Source organism: Epinephelus moara, chromosome 10 (assembly GCF_006386435.1).
Source record: "Epinephelus moara isolate mb chromosome 10, YSFRI_EMoa_1.0, whole genome shotgun sequence".
NCBI lineage: Eukaryota > Metazoa > Chordata > Actinopteri > Perciformes > Serranidae > Epinephelus > Epinephelus moara.
The window spans coordinates 32,434,242-32,455,854 of NC_065515.1; the positions used below are offsets into that span (position 1 = coordinate 32,434,242).

The 21,613-nt window shown below is 39.5% G+C and overlaps 1 protein-coding gene across 1 annotated transcript in view; it reads left to right on the plus strand.

Annotated features, from left to right (window-relative positions):
- The window catches only part of LOC126396302 (cAMP-specific 3',5'-cyclic phosphodiesterase 4D-like), a 127,971-nt gene that overhangs the window by 47,571 nt on the left and 58,787 nt on the right, over positions 1-21,613 (plus strand). The gene's annotated exons all lie outside the window — the stretch shown is intronic.

Below are 21,613 nucleotides of genomic sequence, written 5' to 3' on the forward strand. Positions count from 1 at the left end.
AATAGTTACTTTGTCAGTAAAAAAGTACTTGTTACATTTGTACTTGTTAGTCCATTGTGAATAAATTACTACTGCAAAATCTAAAAGACAAACACAAAATCTTATTTGAGGTTTAGTTCTCCTTAAATATAAGTAGAATGGGGCTTAAACTATTTATCTTGTGGCCATTGTACAACATGTTGAAACATAATATGGCAGTCCAGTGCCATTTTACACCAGTGACTCACAATGTTGCTGAAAGCCTAAGCTATAATGAATTTATTTTAAAATGCTTAATATAGCACAACTAAGGGCCATGCTACAGTTCATATGTGTAATTTGTTACATACATGTGTGTGTTCACAGATTCACTTCACAGCAGGTCTGAGATGTGTGCTTTGTGCTAACCGCCATCACACTGACACCCTTTGCCTCAAGAGACTGTTATAATGGGATTAAAGTAATAATTTGTGTTTTCATTTATTCCTAACAGAATTAAAGCTGCATTAGGTAAGATTTGTATGTTAAAATACACCCGCCCAACCAGCCCAAATCACAAACTGGTACTTTAAAGAGAAAAGAGGTTCATGTCCCCCAGCTGAGATGCTGTTGATCAGATGTAATGAAATTCTTGTCTGACATATGGAGACCACTGGGAAATCTCCTACACACACAGAAAGAGACTTTGAAACTTAAGAGCAAAATTCAGATTCAGATTTAACTAACTGAATTCGATTTTGAGAACAAACAGCATACTCAGCTGCAGGCATGATGTATGGCGTAAATTACTGCAACCTGTCCCCTTATCAGCGAATCAGAGAGAGCTAGAGTCACCAGACGACTGAGCTCGTTGCAGTTTTTTATCTCCACCACCGCCCTTGCTTGCCGCTGCAACAGAGAAATGTAGGCCTTTAATCAGATAAGTCTGTATGATTTCTGGGTAAAGTGTTTTTCAGACTTGAAAAATAACAGCCAGTGTACCACAGACCACATTTATCTTGTTAGCTGAAAATAAGGCTTTTCAGGAGATACCTTGTTACTTGTTATGATTTACATCAGGCTTTCGGACCCACCTTATCTAATCTGTCTCTTGCACTGGTAAGCTTTTTATGTTGTGTATGCTAGCAACACGTGACTTCAAGTTTTTTAAATTCCCTTTACCACATATGAATGTTCAGGCTACGGAAATTTTAAAACAAAGTTTTGCTTTCATTGTGCATGTACTGTTAGTCATGCACACCATGAGCTGATTATTATCAACTCGCTTTTGTTACCGGAAAACCACATCTTTTTTGTTCTGGGGCTCTTTGTGTGATGATGCTGAGCAGTAATTAAACACTGTGACTGATACATACATACTGTCATGCAGAAGTTTGATGGGATCAGTAGACGTCTTCTGTTGTCTTCTGTGATTATTAGTTGTGTATCAGTGTCGACATATGTGTTTCTTTTCTAGCTGTATGCTTTGTCACCATCAATTTTCTGCCCCCACTCAAACGATAGGGGTAATAATGATATTGATATTCCACACCAATCACAGACAGACTTTACAACCATTTTGAATATTTAATTTCAGACAAACATTTCAGACTAGATTTCTGATGATCCCACAGGTGACATCGTCCTTACTATCCTGTGTCCTTAAACCCAAAAGCAGCTGAACTTGAGAATCAGAGTCACTGGTTTTTAAACAAACAGCATAAACATTTCAAGAGAGATCAGGTAGCTAATGGTGCACAGGACTCAATTTTCTAACTCCCCAGAGGATGGCTGTTTGTGTCTCATGAATTAAGTATCTCACTTTTCTTTTCTCTTAATTACACTTTCAGGTTTTCAGATGCCAAACCATGCACATATACACACTTAACTGTAATCCCCATGACAGACCAACACTCTCAGACATCAGGTGGACCTAATGGACACCAAATTACACTACACAAAGCAACATTTTTAAACACTGATTCAGCAAGGAGACCTACACTTCAAGGAATCCCTGTTTTTTAGTGAGTTCCACATCTTCAAATCACAAGGTATGAAAAACACTGGACATGTTCCATTTGGCCATGTCAGCATGCAGCATGCTAAGTAGTGGCAAAGGCGTGGAAAACTGCTCAACTGGAGTGGCAACAGCTGGTGTGTCGAATCCATGGCTGAATGTCTCTCACGTGATGAGCAAACAGTGGCAGGTGGTGTGGCAGAAGCTGTGGTTATGCTCCTTGTTTAAAAAGAAGAGTGCTTGTAAATGTGAAATATCAGGTAGGGCATCAGCTGCAGTAACATGGATTTTTTATTGAATAGTCGTTAATTGCACGGAGGCCATCAGCTCCTGGAGGTGTTTTCAGTAACTGTAAAATGTTGCTGTTTATCAGTTGTATCATCTGTATTTTCTAAACTAAGGCATGGTTGTAAGGGGATAGGAACATTTAAGACCTGACAGTTGTCACAAATTAGTAAACTTTCAGATATGGAAACACTTCACTTCCCTGGACAGTATTACATATGCTGTATCTATATGATGTTTATGATAAACAGGTCAGGTTAGAATTAATTGGCAACTATGTAGTGATGAGCAAAAACTATGACAGGTGAAATGTGTCCATTTGGCTGGATTTTTAACATAAAACTTTCAAACATATTGCAATTCAAGAATGAAAATAATATTTATGTATTGTGCATTACAGTCGTGATTCATTCAAAGAATGAACTAGACTAATAAACAATATGTAGTGTTTATTGTTTTATAGATGACAGAATTAGTGGTCTGCAACTCAGCACCTGTGATGACGCAAAATGATCATGATTAGTATGTGTCTGAAATCTCTATTTACACTGACAAAGCTATTTAGTTTCTATCAGCAATCTGAGCCACATGGATTTGTTGTTGCGTGAGTTTGGTTTACATTTTTATTTACTGTAATTGGTAGCTAATGTAATTGTTCTTAACACTATGGCGTCTGGAAGTTGTTATTTTTGTTTTGAGTTATTTGTGATGTTTTGCACAATGTGTATAGGCTACTGAATAGGGGTGTGCTGTATCATATTGTTTACGATAATACCAGTTTAATTTTTAATATGATATGAAAAAATCATGTCAGGATACTAGACTACGACTTCATAATGACGTCATACTGTTACACATGGCAACAACAAGCATGTCTGAAAGCTAAATTAATACAGACTCTAGTGTGGAATAAAGTCTGGCTTCGTTAGGCCTGGGTGTCCTGAATGTTTTATGAACAGTCCTGCACTTTTTCAGACTCTTTTAGTGACCTACTGCTCAGAGGGAACTCATTCAGCTGCTCCTCTGGCAGCAGCACAGCATCTCTCCCTCTCCTCTCTTGCCGTGCACACAGGGGAGTCGGTGTCGTCAAGTGATTTTGACATAAACCTTTGGTAATGTAAACTTACGTACTGCTTGTGGCTTGACAAAAAACTGCATATATATGAATGTGCAATAGTTATGGTATCATAACAGTCTGTCACATGTTCCAGCGTGATGATTAGAGGAGAAATGGCAGAGCATAAAGGTCCAGGTGGAAAAAATCACAACTCAATTATGTAGGGTTTGTTAAGAGAAGGAAATCACCTGTTGATTTATATATATAGATCCCAGAGTACAGTTTTTTGTAATTGGGAACTGTTTAAATGTGTAATTTGTGGTAGATTTTATTTTGTTGAACTATTAATATTGTATACAGAATCTAAATCTCCCTCGGAGTTAATGTTGTTGTTCACAAACTAAAGAAATTATTACTTCATTATAAATTCATTTTTGTTTAGTTTTTACTGAATAATTGAAGGTAAACTTTTAGGTTGACATGTAAAACGATATCAATTATTTTGTTGCAATCCTATGTTCTTAAATGAATGATAAAAAATGTTATTACAAGTTTTTCATATCATCAAGAATATCGTTATCGCAAAAATACCCTGAAATATTGTGATATTTGTTTAAAGCCCTATCGCCCAGCCCTACTACTGAATATACTGCATGTATTCTAAATATTATTTAGGCCACACCAATCTCTCAGCACAGGCAAAATCACAATGTTTGTTTACATTAACCTCCAGGTAGAAAACCCCAGTGTCATGAACATAAATGATAACGGTGCGGCGCTAACGCTGCCTTAGTTGGTGTGTTTTTGGCCACCTACAAAAGGCCCACCTAAAAAAAACAGTATTAGTTTTAGTGTGCGCTATAAAATCTCCATTTTACTTTGCAAGCACAGAAGTTCCTGGTCTACCGCTGCCTTGTTTCATTAGTGTGTAAGATAAAGTGGTGAAAATGTTTTAAATATAGCATACACTTAAACTGATTTTTTTTTTTTTGGTGGCTAAAGTACATTTCGTTGCGGCCCCTGTCCACAGCACTACATTGATTATCCTTTGTGCAGGTAGATGTGGTTTATGAAAGATGCTGGCAAAGCAGCACAACACATAAAATAAGCACAGCAGAAAGGTCAGATAGGTCAGACCACCGCTTTAACTATATTTCTGTAAACATTACAGTTACAGCAGAAAATGACAACAGAAATAAACAAGTTTGCCAATTCCACATGCCTCTGCAGCTGAAATCAATTGCCAGTTGTATGGCAGTGTATGTAATTGTCTGGCATTTTGTGTTGTTGAGACAAGCCAGCAGGTGCCATTTTATATGATAAGTTTAGAAGGAAAACTGGCACACACAGACTCATCGCTGGGTGGGTTTTACATATCAGAAAGGAATGTTTGATTATCTCCACCCATCACAGGGTGACGAGGGTGGGGATGCAGAGCTCTGTCTGTGTCTCTCAGTTGTTATAAATCAGCCCTGCCTAGTAAATCATTATTCAGCAGAGGTGTTATCTGGTTTTCAGCATTCAGGACAGACAAAGATCTGCATTATGGCCCTGAACCCTCTCAACTTCACCTGTCTACTCAATATAAATTAATGAGTGCTAAAGGGTTTGAAATGGTAATATCAGGACAGAGATATTTTTTTTGCAGCAGAATCCATTTTTTTAATCAAAAAATTCAAGCTCATATGTATGTCATTTATAATTTAATACATCTTGAGTGCCTGCAGGGTTGTTGGATTAGATTTGCTGAAAAGCAGCTGAGTCAATGCTCCCTTATATTTTTGTGAACATGCAACACTCTCTTATATCTAAACGACAGAAAAGGTCGATTTCCACTGACTTCCAAAACGATATATATGACCGTCCTAACCAATGCAGTTTTACACGCACAGATGTTTGCTGGTACACTAAACTAAAATGCTAAAATTTGTGGTTAGGTTTAGGCAACAAAACTAGAACACATCAACATAACATGATGTATGACACATGACAGATGTCACATAAGTCACAGTATGCTACACACATGGTTGGGGAGTAATGGAATACAAGGAACTAAGTTATGTATTTAGAATACAAGATATGAGTACCTCTGTGCCATTACAGTTCTAGTTTAAATTGGTGGCATTTTGAGTACAGTTACTGTCTTTAAAAATAAATTACTTGGAGGGATTATTTATGTTGTTGTTTTATTTTCTCCAACACCATGCCCTAACTAAACGTGATGTGAGCGAGTGTCAGTTTGATTTTATTGTTTTTTATTGAAATGTCCTATCTGGCTATGAGTGTGCTGCCATTTTGAGCTGAATTTCTGTCAGTTGCCCTGTTTGTTCGTGTTGCTAGCTTTGAAAGCTCTGCAATGGCCGAGGAACAGTGGATCTGTGAAGCTGAAATGACATATTATCAATACGACACCTCCTCATTTAACTGTAAAAACATACATAAGGTGGCATTTGGCCGGAGGAAGATGTGTGTGTTCTTTTTAAAAAGTATAAACATAGAAAGATAGACAGTTCTCGTCCTTTTTTAAGTGGTCACATCTCCACTGGATCACTCAGATGATTGGTAGCCTATATGGTTTGTTTACATGTTGTTTACATGAAATTCATATGAGGCACACATTTACCATGAACAGATTTTTTGGCATGACAACATAAGATCCAGAAAAATGAGCTCAGCAAGATGATCTTGGAGTATTCTAAAAGAAATCTAAAGGACTAAGAATAACTTTCTTAGTTTGAGTAATCTAATGCAATATGCTACAATTGACATTTTAGGGCATGTATTCAGTAATCTGTGGTGGAATACATTTTAAAAGTAATCCTCCCAAAACTGACTACTGCTTAGAGAAGCTACCGTTGACTTCCTGGTATGCTCTCCTGGGTGAAAGTCCTGTGGTAGTCTAACCCATCTATCACCCCTCCCGCTCGCCCTATATGAACTTCTTCGATTTTTAACATTAAACAGACTGTGTTGTTTTATAAGCTGTGTCACCTTACTTCCTCCTCTCTCCCATGAAAAAGTAATAATATAGTAATACAGTGCGCGGCAGTGGTGGCACAGTAGTACGGATGTTTTACGGTAGAGAAAATGTAGTGCCAAAGAAAAGGGCTGTCTGACAGTGAGGTAAAGCGGTTGAAAAAAATCCCCAATAAAGCATCCACTTAGACAGATGTTAATGGGTGGGACTCCTGCCTGATATTCCAAACTGGGGGCACTCCAGGCATCATCTACTGAAGGTAATACATTGATGATATACAAGTATCTCATATGACCAGGGGCGGAAATCCTGGGGGGGACAGGGGGGACATGACTCTCCCTTCAGTAAAGCTGTACCCCCCTAGAATCATTTGAGACACAATTAATAATTTTTGAACAATGCAGTAGTATTTATTGAAAGCACAATGTAAGCGGTGCTCATTATAATCGCGCAATAATGTGCTATTTAAATCTTAAAAGATTTAGTCCCCCCCTCCCTTTCCTAGTAGTGGTATATCCCACACTCTTTCCAACGGGTGGGGCTGCTTGGCAGCAGCAGCAGCGTGTGGCTGGAACCGCTGCCCACATCGCGCATCGCAGGGTAAGATGTTCACTCACACAGACACAGTTTAACTTTCACAAGTTACAACACATCCCATTTACTGTTACAACAAGCCCCAGGCCCAGGCTGATAATATAAACTGTCTGNGTACCTGTCTGTAGGCTCTCCTCCTGTCAATGAGACAAACATCAAAGACGTGCAGACGAGGAGCGGTCATTACGCGCGACTATTACGCACGGTTGTGAGGTGCGCAGCAGCAGATCTCACAGCACACTGTTTATAAACCAGTTTACCAGTTTAATTGCAGGAAATGTTTAGTTTTAGTTTTAGTTTTAGTTCAGTTAGTATAGACATTCACTCTGCCTGTTGGAGAGATAGAGGGAAGATTAAAGCGTCAAATTGCGGTTAAAGATGCTGTATAAAAGACAGGCTACAACTTTTTTTCCTTGTCCCCCCCTGGAATTATTTTCTAAAATTTTACTGTTTATTGTCCCCCCCAACTATGAAATGGGATTTTCGCCCCTGCATATGACCCCATTTAAAAAATCCCACACTAACCCTAAAATTAAAACACTCCACTGAAAATGACTATTTCCCTCTCAGATGAAAACTTTGCGTCAGTTGGAAGGTGAGATGAAAAAGTCTTTCTACCAGTACAACACCAACTCATTTTATATCAATTAACAAATAAGATTAATATAAAAACCTTAACAAGATTAATATAGAAACCTTTTCCTGTTAATATTACAGATGTCAAGTGAAGACAAATTGTACAAGCCTCCAAATGTCATGGTATTTCTTTACTTTCAGAGGAGAGAAATTGCCGATGGAATAAAAATTGTTCCCCCAAATGGCTGGGAACCCCTTAATGTTCTGACCTTTTGCTGACAGTAAGCCTTCCAGTCTCACCCAGGGTCTTCAACCAGAATGGGGAAATAAAAGTGTGACCTTCTGGTAGAAACTATCAATGTGCCACCACCCTTGGGACTGTCAAAAGGTTTGCTCATTCATGAGTTCCCCTTATTTTTGGATTAGCTCTTCCTCCCTGTAGTGTCTTGTGAATGGAAGTTTAACCTTTAGTGCAGTTTATTTGCTGTTAATCATACTACAAAGGGCATATCATACTGTTCACTAAAGAGAGTGTTGGTACTGAAAATACCATAAATGGTGAAATTTGATGGATGAAAAACATCTTTTATGACTAAGACAATGAGATAGATAAACAAGATACCGGCACAGCACCCTCAAAGGATGCCACTTCAGTAATTTATCCAGCTGTATGTTTTGATTTACTTTGCTGTTGGATACCAACAACTCCAATGACATAATTTGGACTACATACCTTGTTTTGTTTTTCACTTACTCCACATACCTTCCCTGTCTTCACAACTATTTCAACATAGGGATTGGAGAAGCCTAAATAAGCTCTAGTTTTGAGAAAAAAACAGGTATTTTATCCATCTACTGTACATTCGTACACAAGATATCTCCCATGATGCAATCCCTTGAAACTTTCCTAGATAACTCGGAGTTGGACCACCTGTCAGGCTGTTCTCAGTGCTGCTGGCGAGCGAGCGCGAAGTGTAAATGAAGTGCAGTGTAATGGGATGGTAACAGAAGCCGATTGGACATGTGTAAATGAACACTCCTCAGCTTTAGTAACACATTTCAGTGCTACTTTCCTCACTATTCGGCGGTGAAACATTCCACCTCTCAGCAGTAAAGAACATATGCAGTTTCTAAATAAAGCTAATGCCCCAAAGTGTTCTCAATTCTGACAGAACAACAGCAAATCTAACATGTTCACTCCTCTGAACGGAAGTTGGAAGAAATAATGACTAAAAGTGGCTTTTTTTAAAGCCCAATATTTAATGGTTAACATCTGATGTGGTTATGAGGTGCAGGACAATTCATTCATTCTCTTTTTTTGTTACAGTTAATGTAGTCTGACTCACAGGATGTAGATTGTGTCTATAAATCTGCAATTGGCCGGCTATTTAAGTCAGCATTCGCCCCCCGCTGCTGTCTGCGTGCTATGGTTTACTGCTAAGGTCTACAATGAATAAAACAGCTTGTAAATGCACCTCGGAAAAGCCCAAACTCCAGCTCGCAGGACTCTCATAGCTGATGTTAATCCTTTGCAGCGGCATGCGCCAGTGACATTGACTTCACTAATGTACTGATCAGTTCCACTTCAAGAGCTTCTGTGATAGGGTCCTAATAATGTTCTGCCAGAGCCACATACAGCTAACAAATCTATCACTAAAGGTTGAATCACACAGTCCCCTTGCATCCGTTCCTTTTTTTCCCAGTGTTTTCTTTTACAGAGAATTAGCCATTTTCATGCCAAGGCTCGCCTCCCCATATGCAAAAGTTCCACCAAAACAAGTTTACCCCAACACTATTTTGCAAGGGCACTGTCGCTGCCCTCTGGTCTTAGCATAGCCCAAGAAAATTGTGATTGGTTAAAAGAAATACAAACAAGCGAGAGCATTTTTTTTCCTCTATAGCAGAATGTGCCTTCAGACCTTTCTCTAGCGCTGACACAGTGCTGTGGAGCTAGGTCTGGCTGAGCGAGACTACAGTACATGTATGTTATTGTTTTATTATTGTGATTGAAGGCTACATTTTCACAAGGATTTTTACCCTTATTAAAAAGGGTCTTTAACTTTAAAGTATGCACACAATCAAGGCCTAAAAAAATCTGCTAGTTTTACCGATTACAGCCATTGTTTCATTGTTTTCTCTGCGTCTGATAAATTTAGGTATTATAGTAAAAGACGTGAATAATCAATGAGACAAATTAATTATACTGTAAATATATCCATATGGAAATCCCTCTGTAGGTAGATACATCTCAGAAATGGACAGAAAGATATTAAAGTCTGCCTGCTGTTGTGCCACTGGATCTGTCCCCGTGCCAAACTGAGGGATGAGGCAATCAGAGCTTTGCGAGCATTATCGATGAAGAGGTTTTCAGTGCAGGCCGTCCTTGTTCTTTTGGAGCCTTGCCTTTCTTTTCTCACCAGGTGATGTGTTATGTGAAGCGCCTTGCTGCTGGTCAGCTGAGTGGAGCTGTAAAGCTGCCTGAGGGCTTTGGAGATGCTGGTAGTGGGAAGTCAATCTCCTATCAGTGTTTCACAGATGGACATCTTTACTGCCGGGAAAAACAGAGGAGCATCAATGTGAATTTGTGAAAGGTCGGTAAGAAAAAGATAAGAGGAAAGACACCAACTGATTTTCTTACCAAGGCAAGAGAACATCACATTTACAAGTCGTGTAGCTTTGCAGAAAAAAACATGATTTACACTCTTAGCATTGCCTTTGTAGAGCAGAGCTGCTGAGAGGCTGACAGACCATTAGGACAGGGGGTGTTAACATCGGTGTCATTTCTTCATTTCTTGCGATAATATTCAGAATTTGACTGAAGTATTTTAACTTTTATAACACCTCTTTAACAAGGCAGGCTGACAAAGATCATGGTCTTATTGACAAGAACAGAAGTGTATTGTAGTGTTTGATTTAGGACATGACAAAATTAAGTTGTATATTCAGTTGTTGATTTGTTAAAACTGCCCCTGCCCCCAATTTCCAAACAACTCAGTGCTTGCAGACCAAACTGAGTCCCATATGGGCTGCTTTACCTGTTTGTTGTGTTTGCTCTTACCTTTTTTTTCAGCAGCAGATTGAACCATAAAATACTTTTCCATCTAAAAGTTCCCTCCGCTGTTTACTTACATTTGTTGTTATTTTTTTTTACTACAAACCCTTTACCAGGGGGTTCCTCAAGGAATCCTCTTGGGTCTTCTTATAATTAAAATCTGCCACACTCCTTAAACCTTTTTGATTTACAGATATTGATATAATCATTGACATGACGATGACATTAACAATATCAACATTTAAGTTCACCTTAAGATGATCCAGTGGAACTTTTTTTTATCACCTGGTCAATTACCTTCAGATCTGCAGTGTGTAACTATGGCTAAAGCCCCAGGTGCGTGCAAGGTCACCAGGCGGAGATGGGGCCTCAGCAGATGTCCTGTTTGAATAACAACATACTGTTTGCCATTGAGGAGCTCCCGGTTGCCTAGGAGATGCAACAGACCCTGACAGACAGTTGGATCTGATGCTGTGTGATGAAAGATGTGATGGTTGAGTCTTTTTCTTGCTGACAGTCTGGGCCGAGCTTTCATCTTCAGGGCCTTACTCAAAAGTTAAGGGCAGATAAACCAGTAGAAGAGAAGACGGCGGTAATAATAGACAATAGTTAGGTAAAGTATGTAAGAGAAAAGTGTAATGTAGTTTAGTATGGTAGTGTAATGCATCATATTAATTATGGACATGTAAAATGGTCAGATGTATTTTATTTAAATTGTTTGCTCAGTTCATGACTTTCATGTGTTTGTTGAACCTTGTGTCAGGATGTAAGATGACAACTGCTTGATCTTAGACAACAAGGATTTTATGAAGCATTTTATGAGATATATCGACATCCCTCATATGTGATGGATGCATGTCATGTTGTTGGCTATGGTGAGATGTGAAGTGCTGTACCTCAGGCATAAAGGTCAGATGAGTCACACATGGTTGATAGAAGTGACGGAGAAGGTGAACTTACCTGGTAATGCTTATGATATCCATGGGCAAGACTTGAGGAAAAATATTACCATAGTTTTTCCGCGCAGCTGCAAAACCTTGTTTGATAAATGTGTGAAGGAAGTGATAAATTCATATACTGCATGAATTTGAAATAGAGGAAAGTGGCTGGATGATCTACAGGCAGCAGGTATTGTCAAAAAATTTAATCTTGTTGCATGTGATCCATACAAAATGAAAAAAAGTGATTTTCCCACGACTTGATGGATTTGCCCAGTGTGGACAAGATTGTTGTTACATATTACCACATCCTCCAGACCTCCTAACGTTACTAATGTTACACAGTGAGCCGATGAAAGTGTAACTATTTTGTGTGTAGTTGGGTCCATGACTGTAACGAATGTCGTCTTGTTTTTGGCCGGATGAATTAATGTGCTAGTATAACTGTGTTTTATATTTCAACTCTTTAAGGTTGCATGGATGCACCATATCAGGCTAATGTTACTAGCTAACTTAAGCAACTATGTTCTGGCTCAACCATTCCTAGAGGTCTGATGAAACACAGCTAAAAATCTGGGTCATGACTAAAAACCTGGAGACGCTGTAACAGCACATTGTAATTGCATCTAACTTGAGGCATGTTTAACACAATGCTTTATTGTTAACGTTTGACATTAGTTGAATCCACTCCTCCAGGCTTAAGACAGAGGTCTTTGTTGCACACCTGCTGCTGTTCTCAGTGAGTTTTTGTTTTTATTTCTCCCCTTTATGTCCTACTATTTTTGGGATTTCAAGTGGCCCTTGTTTTTTCCCAATTTGATCGATTGGAACAGCCATGAACTGTGCAAATCATAAGAATTTGTGCAGTGCTGGTGGTCTTTGCCTTGAGATGCCTGCCCTCGATCTGGACAGCATACAGATGTATGATGTCATATGCAAAGAAGCTATTGTTTCAGCCGTAGTGGCACCGACAGTTAAGCCTTTATGTAGAGTTATTAAAACTCAACTTTGTTTTTGTCGACAAATTTCAACTTTGGACCATGGTTCCTTTTTGCCCATGCATGTTGTCTGCACTTTGCATATATTGCTATAAGTGTCATGGACTTTGCCAGACCAGATCAGAAAAATGCAAATTTGTCTGGAACCTCTCAGTTCATTTTAAATTCCCTGGGCTGTTATCAACTGGTGTTGAACATAATGCCTCTGGACACAATTGGATAGACCCACAGCCAATTAGAGTGAATGAAACATGATGTAGAGCTGAGCAATGGACAAACATAACCCACCACAGTGTGCCAAGATAAGCTGTGATGGTGTTGCAACAATATGTCTGAACGAGTGTTCCCGTTTTTGCCATCAGAATTGAAGCTAAAAAGCGTTTTTACTCACTCTACTAAAATATTTAAGACAAGAGGAAAGGTCATAACCTTTTTTATTGACTTGTTGATCTATGAAAATGCCTCCAAGGTGCTCCTTTTTACAGTCATCGTACAGTCAAGCACACTTCATTTTAGATAAACAGTTGTGATTGGCCCATCAGATCTCAAGTTGCTGGAAATATGTCCAAACTGGCGGGGGAACAGACACATATTGCAGAACAAATAAAACATTAGCTTACAGATTGATCTGGTTCCCAGGCAAATGAACTATCAACCCTTAGCATAAAGTGTTTTTACAAGTTTTTTCCTCTTGCACTTTCAGTTTTGATCTCAGTCTCATGTTGGTTTGAAAACTGGTATATAAAAATGCCGTCAGACTACTTTTATAGTAGTGAAAGTAAAGTATAATGTCAGCTCTTTGTTGATTTGTCCTCAGAGCTCACTCAACCTTCATTAGGAAATACTGCGAGGCGGTAGAAGGATTTTGTTTCAATTACTGCTGTACTGACGCCAAACATAATCAGCGTTGTGTCTTTTTGTTGGTATTTTATTATCATCACTAACATCATAATTGCTTGTCAACACTGAATGCTGACAGCAAAACATAATGAATGAGTCATTTTGAATAAACGACACCCTTAAGCAGCAACTATCCTAATTTAATGAATGACTAATCCTTGATTCAAATATATTTAGCTCAATATGTATGACATTAATCTAAAAATGATAGTGATGAGATTGAGGTATGAAAGACGGTCTGAAAAAGAAAAGGAAGTCTCCAGTGAGTAATAAGTTCTGGACATATTTTTTAGTGTTTAATGTTAAGATTCTGGTGATTTCCAATCAGGCTGTTAGAGACCATACTGCAAAGCTTAGTCGGTGTACCACAACCAGCTATTAAAAGCAAAGATGTCACCTTTGAACAAAGACACCGACAGATATCAATGGGGGTGTGACCTGTAGTCGTTCGATCAGTGGGAATGTGCTGAGTGCCTGGTGAGAGTCTGTATACCATGGATACTGGCTTTGATCCCAGCTCTCGGCCTTTTCCAGAGGAAGTTGTCCAGAATGAGCCTCTTCATGTTCCTGGCTCCTCTTCCCCCTGGAGCTTGCTGGGACTCGGTGATTCCATCTGGACAAGCTTATCGCCGCTCTGTGCATCACTCCTCGTTCTGTAACCTGATCTTATGTTGTTCCCCTTTTTAGGCATTTAGCAGGCATATTTATGTAGATTACTAGCAGATTCATCTCAAATCCTGAGAACACCAAAATTATGGAAGGACCGCCATTATTACACACAGTAGATGGAATAAATAGTCACATTTCTGCATTATAATTTTGTGAAAAATAATGTGCTGATTAGTATAAGTCTAGTGATAATTTATATATGTATTTTCTTACACTGAAGTATTTAATGTGTAGTAGCCAAACACTGAGATTGCTTCTTCCTCTGTAGCACAAAACAAATCAATAACTCACTCCGCTGTGCTAAGAGGAGCTCTGTATAGTTTCAGAGCATTAATAAAGTAGCAAACAACTGTTAAAAACTGTAAAGATTTACTTTGTTCACTATGTAAAGTCACACTCCCTCTGTGTGTGTCTTAATCCGAGCATCTCTGTTTGTTGTTGTGGTAGACAGTCTGGCTATGCGTGCATCTTAGTGCATGTGAGTACTGTGTGGCGAGCTAATTGCACTGCCCTCATACAGAGGTTAAGGCTGATAACAGGATGGGGTCATAATTATTTTGCGTCCCACATAAGCTGTTCTGCTGCTGCAAATACTCACCTGCGTACCAAATTTTTGGCATTAAATCATTGCCAACAAGGCACTATTTACTTCAGTGCCATTCTTTTTTAGTGAATCATTTTGCCTTGAAAAATATACAGGAAAGTATGTATTTATGACCTGTTTTTAAAGATTTACATCCTGGCTTGAAACAAAGGGGCTTGCGGCTGAGAGCCGGTGTTACAACCCAGCTCGCAGGGAAAAGGGAAGCAACACAAAAACCCAGATTTTAAAAGGTAAGGCAGTTTATTGTAACTCAAATGAAGGAAGTGTGGTTAACAAAAAAAAACTGAGAACAAACCAAGGAAGAGGGCCGGTGGGTGCTGTTTAACTCAAAAAACAAATATAACAAAAGGACTCACTCAGAGTTTAATCTACAATCTGTCTAATAAAAAATAAAAGGGAAAACAAACTTTGACTGTCTAATGCAGCTTTTAAAACAAACAACAACAAAACAGCACCCCTGCACCTAGTGTGTCTATACAGGTAATTGTCTAGGTGTGGATGGAAATGTTTGGAATCAGTCAAAAGGGTAGCAATTTCTAACAACCTGGCCACACTTCAAGAGTTCACAAAAATCTACAAAAGCTTATGACAAGCTACAAATGCTATCAGTGGGCTAACCAACACAACACAAAGTTATCAGGCAAAGAGGCGAGCTGCCACCAACAGTCAGCCGCCCAGACTGACTGGCAGGGCACTTATAGATGATGGTCTTGACTGAATGGCTGGGACTGGTCCACTGCACCTGTGCCGCACCAATCAGGGACCCAGGTGAGCTGTGGATTGGTCGGTCAGAAGCAGCAGAGGCCGCACCAATCAGAACAGAGGAGGTGGAGCTTCTGAGTCCAGTGGAGGCGCAGGCAGCTCGGCACACAGAGGGAAAAATTAGTGTTGCATACACACACACACAATGAAGGTGGAAAGAGCGGCGGCTCTAACAGCCGGTGACAGGGTAGAGAAGCCGGAAAGTAATCTATCTCTTCAAACTGATTTCATAACATTGGATTACAGGAGATATCCTGAAGCTCATGGCTGTAAAAGGCTAATTGTTGTTTACCTGGGTTAATGTTGATGAAACCTCATATTGGGTGTTGCACATTGTTCTCCGAAGAGAGGCGACAGAGGCAGTGAGAGAAAACCTGCCATCTTTAGCTGAAGGATGTTATTTAAAGCAGCACCAGGCCACCAATTAAATCATCATTATCTGAACAATGAATAATCAAATCTTACTCACATTATCGCTGAGAAGTATTGTTGTCTTTATTTTTTAAGCAGGTAGAAAGCATATTTTAAAGGAACAAAACTGATATTTGTTTTAATATACTCTACATAATAATCTTTTTTTTTGTGTGTGTGTGTGTGTGTGTGTGTGTGTGTGTGTGTGTGTGTGTACAATTTTATATAGTGTTCCAGCTCTTATGGATGCCCTTTAACTGAGACACAGTGTCTAAAAATATTTGTGTATTTTCCTCGTCCCTCCCTTTTTAGAAACATGCCCAGTGATGAATGTTCAGATTTTTCAAATGCCACCGGTAATGAAATCCTGCTTTGGAGAAAACATTAATACCTAATACTGTTGATAAATCTTCAGAGTGAATAGGCTGAATTTGATGGTTGTGCTGAAAATCTTTTTCTTTTCTTTTCTTTTCTTTTTTTTTTTTTTGCAGGATGCTGAAATCAAGTTATTCACCTGAGTCGAAATATGTGATTTTTCTTCTTGACGGAGTGAAAGTATGAGTTGTTCAGCCCTCCTTCCCTTTCAATTTGTCATTTTGTCAGTCACCTTGATGAACTATCATCAGTCATAAAGCTGCCTACACACACAGTACTTAGTATTTAGTCTGAGCTGCACTTACAGCTGAGCTGAGCGCAGAATCATTGCAAAGTAAACAACTCAGCTATGATACGTTATAAAACAGTTTGTCTGCTGTGTATGCAAGAACTGTTTTTTCTTAAAAAACAATATCAATATCAGGGGTGTAACAGAAGTCATGTTCCAGTGGGAGTATTGCACAGCCTGAAAAAAAAAAAAACACATGTAGAAGAATATGTCTCTTTAAAGTTATTTCGAAGTTGTGCGAGAGTCAAAGACAGATAAAATCCTCCTGCTGAGGGCTGAAGGAGCATTTTGCCACCTGGCAACTTTGGTGAATTTTTTTCATTATGAATATAATTTACGTACTGTACGAACACTTTCTCAAAATGCAACAAATCACAACAGGCTATAAAACTGAAAAACTCATTCATTTTCCGTAACGGCTTATCCTGTTGGGGGTCGTGGGGGGCTGGAGCCTATCCCAGTTGTCGTTGGGCCAGAGGCTGTGGTACACCCTGGACAGGATATATAGAGACAGACAACTATTCACACTCACATTCACACCTACGGGCAATTTAGAGTCATCAATTAACTTGCATGTTTTTGGTTTGTGGGAGAAGTACCCAGAGAAAACCCACGCTGACACGGGGAGAACATGCTGCTGTGAGGCAACAGTGCTAACCACGACCCCACCGTGCCGCCCACATAATAATAATCATATGTGTATAAATATGACTAATAATAATCGCAGTAGAAGGAGGAATCAGGCAGGACCACGGCAGCAGTGTAACCACGACACATGATTCAGACCTAGCTGCGATACGAGGGAACCTGCGAGACAGTGGAGCACAAAGGCTCCGGAGAAGAAGCTGAATTAGTGACATGCAGTAAAACCAAGTAGCGATATGCAGTAAAAGGGTATAAAACTGAAAAGCATCTCTTATTCCAAAAACTGAAAATACCCCAAAGCACATAATAATGATAACAATAATAATAACTTAAAAAAAATGTGCCTTAGTTCCACCTTGGCTATATTTAACCATTGAAAGCACCCCAGCATTTATCATCCTGGTGATAGGATCATCTGGGTGATGCTACTGAATGTGCATTAGCATGTTCGGTGTGTTTCTGTTCACATACCCCACAACAGTGAAGCAACACGGACACACCGTCCTCATCTTATACCCAACCCTCTCTTTGTTGCTGTTGGAGCTGACGAGGAGCCGCAGGCGGGCTAAACATCATTGCTCCTTCCTTGGCAAAGACATGCTGGTGATTTGCCTAAAGCAGCCTAAGTGCAACGAACGCCGGCTGTGTCACATAACGCTGCAGGGGTTTCATTTCGGTGTCTGTCGCACCTGGACCTCAAACACAGCAGAAGTAGTCATCTTGATTTCCACACCAAGCTCACTGCTGACCACACCCTGTGCCTTACTCATTTAACATGGTTTAAAATATCCTGAGAATCAGTGGAAATCTACAAAAAAAAGGTGCAGGTGTAATCTTTCATCTTTTTTGTTACATCTGTATCAGATACAGTTTGGTTCTTAGAAACACTTATTGTTTCTGTCTTGTTGCCTATTTCTAGATCTGCATACACCCAAGTAACCCCAAATCTCCCTTCTCCTTTTCATCTCCTTCACCGCATCGCCACAAAGCACCTGAAGGGTCATTCATTATGAAAGCTAAAATCACACGCACGCACACTTTTAGAGGAAATCTCTTTTTTATTAAAAAGACAGCCTTGAGAGATTTTAATCGGAGCTGCTGCTGGCTCAGGAAGTGAGAAGCATTTCGCTCAAATGAAATTGTATTTATGTAGTTAGGTTGTTTCCATCCCTTTTTATTAAAAGTCCTTGGCTGAGCATGAGAGAGACAGTATGATGCAGTTACACCTACAGATAATGGAGCTTAATGGATAAAGCAGCGGCACGCTTTTCAGGTATCTAACGCAAGTTGATCTGTGTGTGTATGTCTCGGCGCAACCAGCACTGCTTGTGTGCTTGTGTGTGTTTGATCTTGTGTCGGCGGTGGGAGGAGGAAGGGTATGTGAGTCAGCCGAATAAATAGTTCCATGTATCCTTAGTCGCTTAAAGAAAAGACACAGGATTCAGCTCCTCGTTTTTCTCCCCATTGACTCATGATGGCAACAGTTTGATTGACTCTGCCCACACGGTCTACAATTTTTTGTGTTTTTAATTATCAAATCCCACTCAGCCAGCCTTATTCAGTCACAGGCGTAATGGTAGACTGTGTTAGAGATGATGTGGAGTGTTTCCAGGGTTAGAGGTTGAGAAAGCACTGGGGCCTCGTATTGTGGAGATACATAACTTATTTTAAGTGCAAAGAATATGCATGAGCACTTTTTTAAATCCCATTTTAACTGCATATGAAGTGTATGTACAAGTGTGTGTGTGTGTAGAATGTGAGTCGAATGGAAGCATTTATTTTTATTGCTATTTTATCACTATTTATTACCTGAGCCCGGTCCTTGAGTGCACCTGAATTTCCTTATATGTTTGTACAAGGACAACAAACAAATCTGATGTCATTTGGATGCTGTGTGGTGCCTTGGAAAAAAATTAACTGATGATCTAAAGTTGGACTTTTCCAAGTCAAATCCCCATAGGATGATTTGACATTTTGTTATCCTGAGTTTATGTCATCTGGCTCATAGTAGTGTATTTGTCTGCCTAAGTGTGCTTGATATATATTTGTGCGTGGGCCCCATCTGCTGGTCACATTTGGCGGCTCTTCATACAACAGCTGTGTTTTTGTTAGTGAGCTCATTGCAGTGACCCCCCCGACCCCTCCCGAGTTAAATCAGTACTTTGGCAGTGGGCCCCTCAGGCTCAAGAGCCCTCCTCTCTCACTACTTTTAATGCTTCATTAAAATGGATGCAGAGTGACATAGTTATGAATATGAATGTTGGAATAATTTTATGATTTGCCATAAAGATGTGAATGCTCTTTAGATACTTTACAGACGCAATTAAAAGGCGTACATTGTGGGTTTTGAAGGTCCAGTGTGTAGGATTTAAGTGTATATATGGGCAGAAATGGAATGTAATATAACAGATATGTAATAAGTACCTGAAAATAAGAATCAAAATGTTTTTGTTACCTTAGAATGAGTGGTTTATATCTACATAGGAAGTGGGTCTTTGTCTACGGAGATTGCCAGAACAGATAAAACAAAACACTGAGCCAAGATAAGGATATTTGCACTGTAGTTTGCAGCCTCTTTGCAACGAAAGCATTGAAAAACACTGACTCCTTTTGATGTGAAACTGCTTTAATTCAGTGTCTTTACTGGTTTTAATCACCTGTTTTGTTTGCTTTGGAGAGAAGGAGACCTCTGCGAATAATTCGGTTCCTGGTAAAAACCTCCTGAACCATGAACACTAAAGGAATTCTAACCAGGAGAACTCTCAGCTGGTTACAATCTGCAGTCCTCACCACTCCATGCCATTAAATCACCCTCAATCTTACACACTGCTCCCTTAAGTATTGATCACATCGCTCAGCACCATATGGCGTATGATAACACTGATTAAACCTATACCATTTGCTGTTCTAAACATTTCTCTTTTAGCTGTGATTGAACAAACAAAAGGAAAAGCACTACCAACAGAAACCCAGACGACTTCAACATAAAACCTCAGCGTTAAGACATTGTAGTCACACTGTTTGATTGGCAGATTATCTCTGATAATTGCAGTGCAGAGATGGTGCAACAATGAATGTCTTGATGACAAAGAAGGCTAAAAAGAGGTGAAAAAAGAAGAAAGGATCTTGTGTAAAGCACTTTTAACTCTTTGAATAATGCCTGAACTAATGAAAGAGATTAAAAATCCTGTGTATGTTTCACAGTCACATTGTCTTGATCTATTTTCTGATGAGGGAGTTATTACATTGAGACAGATATGTGTTGATTTAACCAGCTTTGTTCTCAGATCACAATCAGAGTGAAAATATTCCAGTATTTGCTTTTGTCTGCTACCATCTTAGGCACACCAGTGCTAAGCATCAGGCCAAAATACTCCTATCAGCCATATGCAGCAGAATCCTGACACAAAGCCAACCATTGGCAACCTTTTGTCTTTCGAATCCAAACATGAGTGGGCTTTTTGCTGGACTGCTCAGGGCTCGATGGGCTCTTGTTCACAGGGGCAGGTGTGATGATTCAACAATGAGCAAGTTGTATCCATGGCAAACCACCTAAAGATAACACTGGTCCGGCAGAACTATGTTCATGCTGACCATCTTCGGACCTTCTGGTTGGATACTTGCCACCAAGAGCGTTATAAAGTCCATGGCTGATGTGTGAAGCCCTGGATGCATGGTTTACACTTGTTAAAGATAGTGTGCCTGCTGTTAAAAGTACCATTTGAACCTTTTTTTACATTTTGTTACATAATAAAATTCAGTTAAAATAAATAAAACACTTCGAATAATGGATAAAGCGGTGAAAGAGATTCAAAATCCTTTGTATGTTTCACTGACCAATTGTCTAGACCTGTTTTCCAATGCAGGAGTTATAAAACTAAGACAGAAATGTGTTGGCTTAACCAGCTCTGTTCTCAGATCACAATTGGAGTAAAAGTATTCCAGTATAAAGGTCATACTTGCTTTTGTCTGGTACCATCTTAAGCACATTAATGATAAGCATCAGGCCAAAATAGTCCTGTCACCCATATGCAGCTGAATCCTGACAGACAGACAGACAGACAGACAGACAGACAGACAGACATTGGTAACTTTTCTGATCTGTGAACCCTGATACTGAACATAGTGTGAACCTGTGTATGTGATAAACAGATGGGGAATGCATTGTAAGGTACATGTGAGGCACGCTTACTGAGTATTAATGAACTGACTTGTGTAATTTAGGAGCAACTTGTATTTACAGCATGCTACTTATCAAGGGAAATGTTTAGGTACAAGCAGATTTAGGACTTTAGTTTGTGTATTTTGGCTGAAATCACAAGGTTTTGTTTTGGGTAGAGGAGGTTTGGGTCACTGGCTGTCTGTAGGTCAAAGATGAAACTTGATCTCTTTTTCCATCTCTCCTCACCCCCGTTGGGAAAGCACTATTCACTTGAGATAAGACATAAAGTTTCAGTGACATTTCCGGGGTTCCTGTTATCTTTTATCTCAAGCGGGCTCTGTTTT